This window comes from Falco punctatus, assembly GCF_963210335.1.
Source record: "Falco punctatus genome assembly, chromosome: 4".
NCBI classification, from domain to species: Eukaryota; Metazoa; Chordata; class Aves; order Falconiformes; family Falconidae; genus Falco; species Falco punctatus.
Genome location: NC_137583.1, coordinates 104,943,219 through 104,951,458, shown reverse-complemented (window position 1 = coordinate 104,951,458; position 8,240 = coordinate 104,943,219).

Sequence of the window (8,240 nt, the reverse complement as noted above, 5' to 3'; positions counted from 1 at the left end):
AAGCGCTGGCTGGCTGCAAGGCCATACCCAGCTCTGCTACACACGAGCTTTTCGTCTTTGCACAGGGGCAGGAAATTCCCTCTGCACCTTATTCTCTGCTTTGCCCTCGAGCACAAGAGAGGGCAGGGCTTGCTATATGAAGTTTACTTTACAGATTCCTAATTCTATTAAGCAAACACATCTACACACCGCAGAGCAGACCCCCAAATATATTAGAATTGTGAATTGTCCCAGATCTTTGGCAGTAGGGGAGTAAGATTTTCCAAGTGACTGAGTAAACTGATGCCTCCAAAAGCGCTGTAAACTGATCCATTGGGCTTGACTCTGAACTATGCCTATTCCAGCATAAATCTGGAGTAAGCCTGTTGAACTCAATAGAGATAGGCCAAGGCAAAATCAGAATCCCTCTCTTTCCTTTTTTTCTTTTACTATGCTAGCTAATCCCATAGCTGCAACAAAACTGAAAATTCTATATATACAAACTCCATTGGCCAGGCTATCTTATTGTGAAACCTACAGTATATCGCAACCTTATAAAAAATCATTCGAGTGTGACACTGTCCTCTCTCTTGCTTTTCTGATAAGCAGAGAGGAAGAGCTGCCAATAGCACAGAAACTAGAAGACAGGAAAACAATATTTCACAGCAGGGGAAAAAACATGACTGAACGGAGATCATGGCAGCTAAATTAAAGAAACCCATAATACCTGGGTAACACAGCCACAGCACAATCCACAGCTGCAGCAGAGACATTAAGGCAACTAAAGGATTGTCCTGATGGCACTCATGGAGTTGCAGAAAGCAGCAGCATCTCCACTAACGAGTTCCTTCCAAAAATCTGCTCCTATCCAATGGCTTGGTTTGAAACAGATTAAACTAGTGAAAAGAATCATATTGATTTCATCAGTCAATGCATGAGGCCTGATGACTTTAAATAAAAGGTAAACTGGTGAAATACTATAATGATAAATGAACCCACAGTTTCCCAGACTGCAGATGATTGTACTGCATTGTTTGTCCTGTGTGACACTGTATATTTAGAAGGCTGAGTGTCATCTTTCTACGACATCAACAAAAAATAAATGGGCATCTGCTGAGATTAGCAGATGTTTAAAACAAAAATAATGGCAGAATCTAGAAGTGGCATTAGAAAGGTGTTAGTCCTGTCTCCACTATTTGAAAAATCTCCAATTTCCTTGCCAACAAATTCCTAGAAAAAATGGTAATATTCCATTTCATTATTAGCCGCTTTTAAAAGATGACTTTTAAAAAAAGATGAATATGCCTTTCATAACAGTCGGTCCCATAAAGACTGACTGTAGTTTGTAGTTTCGATACATAAATTCAGAGATCGAAATGCAAACCTCATTTCTGAGGACACAGCAATTTGTGGGCAAATCTTTAACGAGCAACTGAAAACATTTTTCTCTGTCCTCCTGACTATACCTTGCAGAGGAAGTACTCTTGACATCTGTTGTTCATTGTCTTTTGGTTTTTTCAATCTGTTTTGCAAACAAACCCTTCCAGGGTGTGGTATGATTGCCACCCGAAGTGCCACAGAGCTGTGCAGTTTTACTGACACCTTGAACTGCATTCTGTATGGGAGGCATGTCCTTCTGATCTGCTTTAAGCGTATACACATGACTGGATTCTTACCAGCCATATGTCTGTAGGCTGGTAGATGTCTTACTAAAGCAGGGTCTGTAAAAATACTTTTTGACTTGGGGTATTGTTCAAAAAGCCAAGTTAAAACTCTCAAACCAGGAATCAAAATTCTGCAGTTACATTACTGTCTCCTGTTCATATTGTGGTAATGCCTAAAGCTCAGTTATGCTGTAAGAAGGAAAAGTCTTTGTCCAGAGGGCTCCTGTTTTTATCATGCCAACCGACGCAATAGGTAGTGGCCCTCAAACTACAGGCCACTGTGGACCAGTGAGGCTGTAGAGCATCTGCTGTTACTGGTCCATTGAGAGAAAGCTGCTTCCATGCCCATTTGCAAGGCATTTAAAGCAGCAGCCTGTAAGCCTGAAAGAAGCAGGAAATAAGGAGAAGGAACTAATATAGTAGCATTTGCTAAAGAAGTAGTCACCATACCACCTGGAAGGAAGGGGAAGAAGGAACTAATTGTCCATTTTGCCTGCTTGGAGAAGATGGGAGAAAAAAATGTGGCTGACTGGACACATTGGCCAAAATTCAGAAATCGCTTGCAGGAACTGAAGAAAAGCCATGAACAAGGAAGCGTGTAAAGAAGAAAAAGTGGAAAAGGTAAAAAAGAAGCAGACAATCACAGCCAGACAAGCATGGAGAAAGACAGTGCTTCAGGCTATGGGGAGAGGGAAAGAAAAGGGGGAGAAAAGGTGCAATGAATTCTTTGAGAAAGGTTCACAAACACAGCATCAAAGGAAGGTCCTCCTATTCCAGTTCTAACTCAACAGAAATGTTGAGTAAAAAGATTGGCAGAGCAAGTTCATTACACCATGGGTGAAGTTTCCCAAAGCATGTCTGTGCAACAAAAGAAGTTATTATATTATGTAATGTTACATAATTATATTGGTATAGCTCCTCGTGCGAACAATCTAGAAGTGAATCTTTTTCCAATTTTGACTTATATTGCTCTGGAAAGGGTTTTGGTTGAACCGGAGGCAGTTTTTACATTGGGACAGGAGTTCACAGGTAGGGTTATGTCTGTTTAACTGTATCTATAGAGTTGTATTGATGGGAAGGGTGAAATGTGCCTGTGTGGACAAAGCCTGAAAAATCTAGCTGTCCTTCAGGCCATAGACATGACGTTCCTTAGCTTAGCAAGAAGCCACGTTTCAAAGACATCTGTTATGATTGTACGGGAACAGAACAGAACAACACAAGGTTATTTAACAACAAAAAAAAGTCTTTGACAAGTATTCAGAACTGTTTAGGTTTCCTAGCCTTATGCTTCCATGTAAGCAACCGCTGAAGATGCTACATGGAAGTTTTGCGATCATAAAGGTAAGAAGGGATAATGAGAAAATATTATGTGTAAAGTTTTAGTCCATGCTGTGAACACTTCCGTAACCTTTGGCATAATCTGGGAGTTACCACAGTCTGTATCGGGAAGAAAAAAATAGACAATGGCATTTAAGAAGTCGAAATGAAGGGCTCTCTAATGCTGGAGTTTTTAATAGTATACACCTTTTTGTTCTAACTGTGGACTTTACGTGGGAAACTAAGAATGCTTTATCCCTCCATAAATATGAAAAAAATATATGATTCGAGTGTTAAATATAAGTAATGGTTAACAATCAGATGCATATTCTATTCTTTGCTTCTGTGTGCTGGTCAGACAAAAAAGAAGAAAAGAAGTGCTATACCCTGGTTTCTCAAGAATGCAGCATCAGGGATCTGTAAAAGTCTGAGTGATTCTATTGCTTCCTTTTGAAGGGCTCTAATAATAAGGAGGCCTAGGGAGAAAAATTGCAGTTGAAGACCATTGAAGTCTTGAACTGTAGTCAAGCCACAGAGTGAAATTACTGAGCCCTGAACACCTCGCCTGATCCTTCTCTGTTGAGAAGAACCTTTGTTAGATGAGGAGGCAGAGGTTGAAAGATTCAATTGAAATTCTCACTAAATACATTTTCTGAGAAGTTAGGACATGTGGATTTTTTCCCCACGTGGATTTACAAATCCACAGAATTGCAGCAGACAGGGAATCACTCATTTTTTAGTAAAAAGAATAAACTAGAAGGAGAATATTACCAATTCAGTGTACGAGCAAGCAAAGAAGATTTTCTTGTGCTAACCCATCTGATCCAGAGTGACCCATACTGTGACGCTGAGAAATATTTGAAAGGGCAAAAAGAAAGGACTGTAGGTATTATTTATACGGTGTGAAACCGTTTTGTCTTGGATATTAGGAAAATTACTTTGTCCACTTATTGCTGAGTTCTTAAATAGCCCATTCAGTACAATTGACTGACATTTTATATACCTTATTGCAGAGCTCTGTCTCCACAATGAGTGATTTTGCAGTGTACGTCTTCAGAGCCTATGGACAACCTGTAACATTCTGGTGACCGTATGAAAAATACTGTCCTTTTCATATGAATTTATCAAAGCACCCTACACAGGCAGAGACATATATTATGAGTATACACTATTAGTCAGCCATCCCCAGCAGTCCTCCTCTCTGACTACTCTGTTCCAAGACAGGGACACTCTGAGGTTAAGCTTACACCAGAAAAAGATCTCTTGGGATAGCTGTGGAGGCAAGACAGTTGTACAGGCAAAATGCAACATCAGGAGGTGCAGTCTGCACTGGCAAAACAGTCTTTCAGACTGGCTTTTCCTGGGCTATGCCTGGCATTATGCCAGCATTGCACCATTTATTACTGTAGTGCAAAGCTTCAGCTACGGATTTGGTCCAGCAGTGGCCATTACCATTGACCATTTAGTGGTAACAAATAAAAAGGAAACACAACTTTAAACGTCAAGTTGGAATCTCCTGCAAGTTAGCGGGAGAAGAGTGGCAAAAATAGCAAATTTGCTGCTGTTTGACGCATTGCCTCCAGGAGTCCTTATGTCTGGGTCATGTTGGCCAACACCTTTCACCTCTCCCAGAGGTTTTGCCAATAGGAATGCCATTGCCCTGGGAGCTTTCCTAGGACAGGACTGATTGGTAACAGTCCATCTACCGCTTAATCTAGTATAATCACTCCACTTTCTGAGTTTCTTCAGGACCTGAGTACTGCTGCCAAGAAAAAGTAGTATGTAGAAATGCAGAGCTGATGACGATCAATAAAGCAGCAGTTTCTGTAAACTGAAAAAGAGGCAGGAACAGGAAAACCAGCTGAACTAGGGGAGCATGCAGTGCCAGAAGAGAAAAAATCAAGTAGTCTGGAACACAGCAATCCAGGGAGCCTGTGTGCTGCAGAAACAGAAGAAAAGCAGAGCCAGCTACTGCGAAGCCCAAAGAAAGCACAGAGACTGCTGAGGAGGCAGCATTCTGTAGAATCCGTCAGGCACCAAAAGGAGGCAACAGAAAAGTCTAATGAGTAGCTAGAGGTGAAATCTATATGTGCACCTCTATTTACACTTTCAGTCTAATTCCTGATTAGCATCATTCTCTCCTTTCACAGGAGGGAAAGTGAGGATCAGAAATATGAAGTCACTGCTAGAGACATAGACAGGGAAAGCATCACCTATCTCTCAGTCCTGATCACACTAGCTATAGATTGGGCAAACTGAGAAAGCAGTGAATCATCCTGTCTTCAAGGTAAAGCAATTTTAAGACTCAACCTGGAAGCAAGGCAGAAACCCCTGGAAATATATCGCAGGAAACTTCTTATGATACTGTGAAACTGAATTGATCTAAGCATCTCCGGTTTTTCAGTTACCAAAATGAACCAGACCGTATACCAGGAGAGGCATAAAAGAAGCACGGTAGAGGTACCAGATACGTAAAGTTATACGCAGCTGTACTTCACTGCATAAGCTTTTGGAATTAATTGCCAGCCACTCTTCACCTCTGTGGGCGTTTGGCCAGGACTTATTTAATAAGGCCAAAACATGTAAAAGGTCTCAAGTCTTTCTGCCTACACAACAGCCTCTCGGCAAGGCCTTCAGATGGCTCCCAAGACTAGTCTCAAACAAAACCAAAACCAAGTAGAAAATAGTAGAGGTCTGACAATGAGACCTAGAACTTTTGCTTCCACAACTAAGTCCTCTTTGGCACTGGAATAAAAGGAGAGGAAACAAGTCTTTTTCTGCTTGTAGACCCTTTCATTCTTCTATAAGGAATTGAAAAAAATATAACTCTAAGGACTAAGAGCTGTATTGTGTGAGAAAATTACAGCAAGGAAAGTTGGACTGCATCATTAAGTTATGGCCAGATAGTTGTGAGCAGGAAACTGAAAGGTGAGCCCATAAATTCACTACCCTTATGTCACATAAATGAGCCATTTATGTTTTCTCTGTTACATATTCTCTCATTTGAATGCAGTTCCTTCCTCTTTTGGCCCGATTCAGAGTTTTCCCCTAGCTTTATTCAAATAGCTGTGTCATAAGTCCTGAGCTTATCATAGCTTTTCCTTGCTACCTCACCTTGTATCACAGGGTCATGCAAAAAGGACAAAGTGTGTCATCACAGGCCTGTGCGAGATATCAGCATGTTTCTGGCTTTGCTGCTGTCACTTGCAAGCGTGACATTACCAGCGAGCTGACATCAGGAGAGCCTAACAGATGATCACTTCTCTTTTGCTCCCCACAAAAGGCCTGATGCAAAACTCACTGGAATTGGTGGAAATATAAGGGGCTTTGGCTTAGACCCAAACAGATCAGCCAGGAATAATGCTGAAAATTTATCTGGAACTGAGATGGTACAAAGGGACTAATCCCAGTCACCTTCCTTTAGCAGAAGGCTCAGAGTGATTTGAATTGGCTGGCCTCTGTTGTGAATTAAGCTCAAAGCCCCAAAGACAACTCGATTCTAGTCATCTAGCTTTGCAGCCTCCTCCAAACTCGATCCAGAGGGAGAAGTGAGTAATCCTATTCATTTGCTACACTGAGCTAGCGCCATCGATTAAAAAAGCTTGGGGCACAGGGAAAATGAATAATCTGGGTCAGTTTTCCTCTGCAAGTCCTTCACACAACTTGGCAAAAAAAAAAAAAAAAAAAAAAAGACAAGAGGAAGCACTGATAAGAAGGAAAGCTTACCCAATACAGTGCGCACACTTTACAGAAAACAAACAGAAGCAGATCAGTGAGGTTTTGTCAAAATTCCCAAGATGGAAAGAGATTAATTAGAGGAGCTAGTTTTCCTATTTGCTGGAAAAAGGTTCATGCTCTACAGTCTTTTGCAGTTCTGTGGTGTCTGTGCAGCGCTGAAAGGACAATCATGAGTGGGAGCAAGGCAAGCTGCAAAAACGTTTCTGGGCACAGAGGTTAGCTTCTTGGCTCCCTCTCTCTCTCTCTCGGGCTATGGGTATGGCATGGCTAGCACAAAACAGCAACAAGCCCATTGCCCGGTCCTAGTCATGACCCCTACAGGAGGTGAGTCATAAAATGAGAGTTGCCACTGCAACAGCTGCTCAAGCAACATTAGTAAGTGCTTTCAGCAAATGCATTTTTGGGTAGGCTTCAAAGTAAATAGCCACTGCTGCTGGTTATCGCATTGTTACTTTAAACAGGGTTACCAAGGATTGTGTGCTGCAGAAAAGGTCAGTCTACAGATAACCCCCTACCAAGGTTATTAACATAATAAAGGAAAAGTGCATGTGTGATTTTGTAACAATCTTGAAGTTTTCCCTGCTCCTTATTACACAAGTGGAGGGCTTTCATTATTAATATCAGTTGTCTCATTCGACTTTGGTGCAGGTTTCCTGTGATAAAAGGAAAGCGCCAGAGGTTTGTGGTGAAAGTGAAGATTTTCTGGTCTAAAAAAGTTGTTCCACAAAAGTGAAATTTGTGAAGCCTGGTCACCTTGCTTTGTGTCCTCTCCTTTCCTGCATGTGTCACCTGGCATATATCACCTTACCACCAGCTCCATCCTCTGCAGCCCCATGGGTTACTTAGAACACTGACAGTGCAGCTGGTTGCTGTTAAGTATATAGGAGCTGAATTCTGCCCCTTTTTGTCGACGAGGGGAATGAAGTGATCAGACCACCCACCTTTATCTAAATGCCAGTTTTCATGAAATTTATTATGTGACTGCGAGGCTGTTGTCAACAGTGGAGATGTCAAAGCTCCACAGTTACTGGAGGGAAGGATGACCATGGTCACTTCCCAAGTGTCATTCCCACAGATCAAACTAGACAGGTTGGCTCTGCTAGTAAGCTGCTTTTGGAGGACAATCCACCGAGGCCTAATACGTGGTACCACAGGTGATAAAGGCTGAAGAGGAAAAACCCTCCCAAAACCAAAAAACCCCATCCAAAGACCAGGAAGTGTGACACCACAGTGGAATTCCTCCTTTTGTCAGGGTGACTCTCGGTGTCACTGATGACACACTGCACAGCCTCAGCCACACCGGAGACTGGGCAGCAAGTCTGTGAGGAGCGAAGGTAGTTTGGGGCTTGCCCCAGGTGAAATGAGGTGCTGCTGAGACGCATGCAAAGGTTGAGGGATGAGAATAAGGAGAGAGAAGTAGCAGATGCAGACAGAGGTCCAAGGAAAGAGATGAGAGAGTGACAAAGGGAAAGAGTATCCCTGCACGGGTGTCCCCTCCAGGGGTACCTCTGGCTCAGATTATTATTGGATATAAATGGGGAA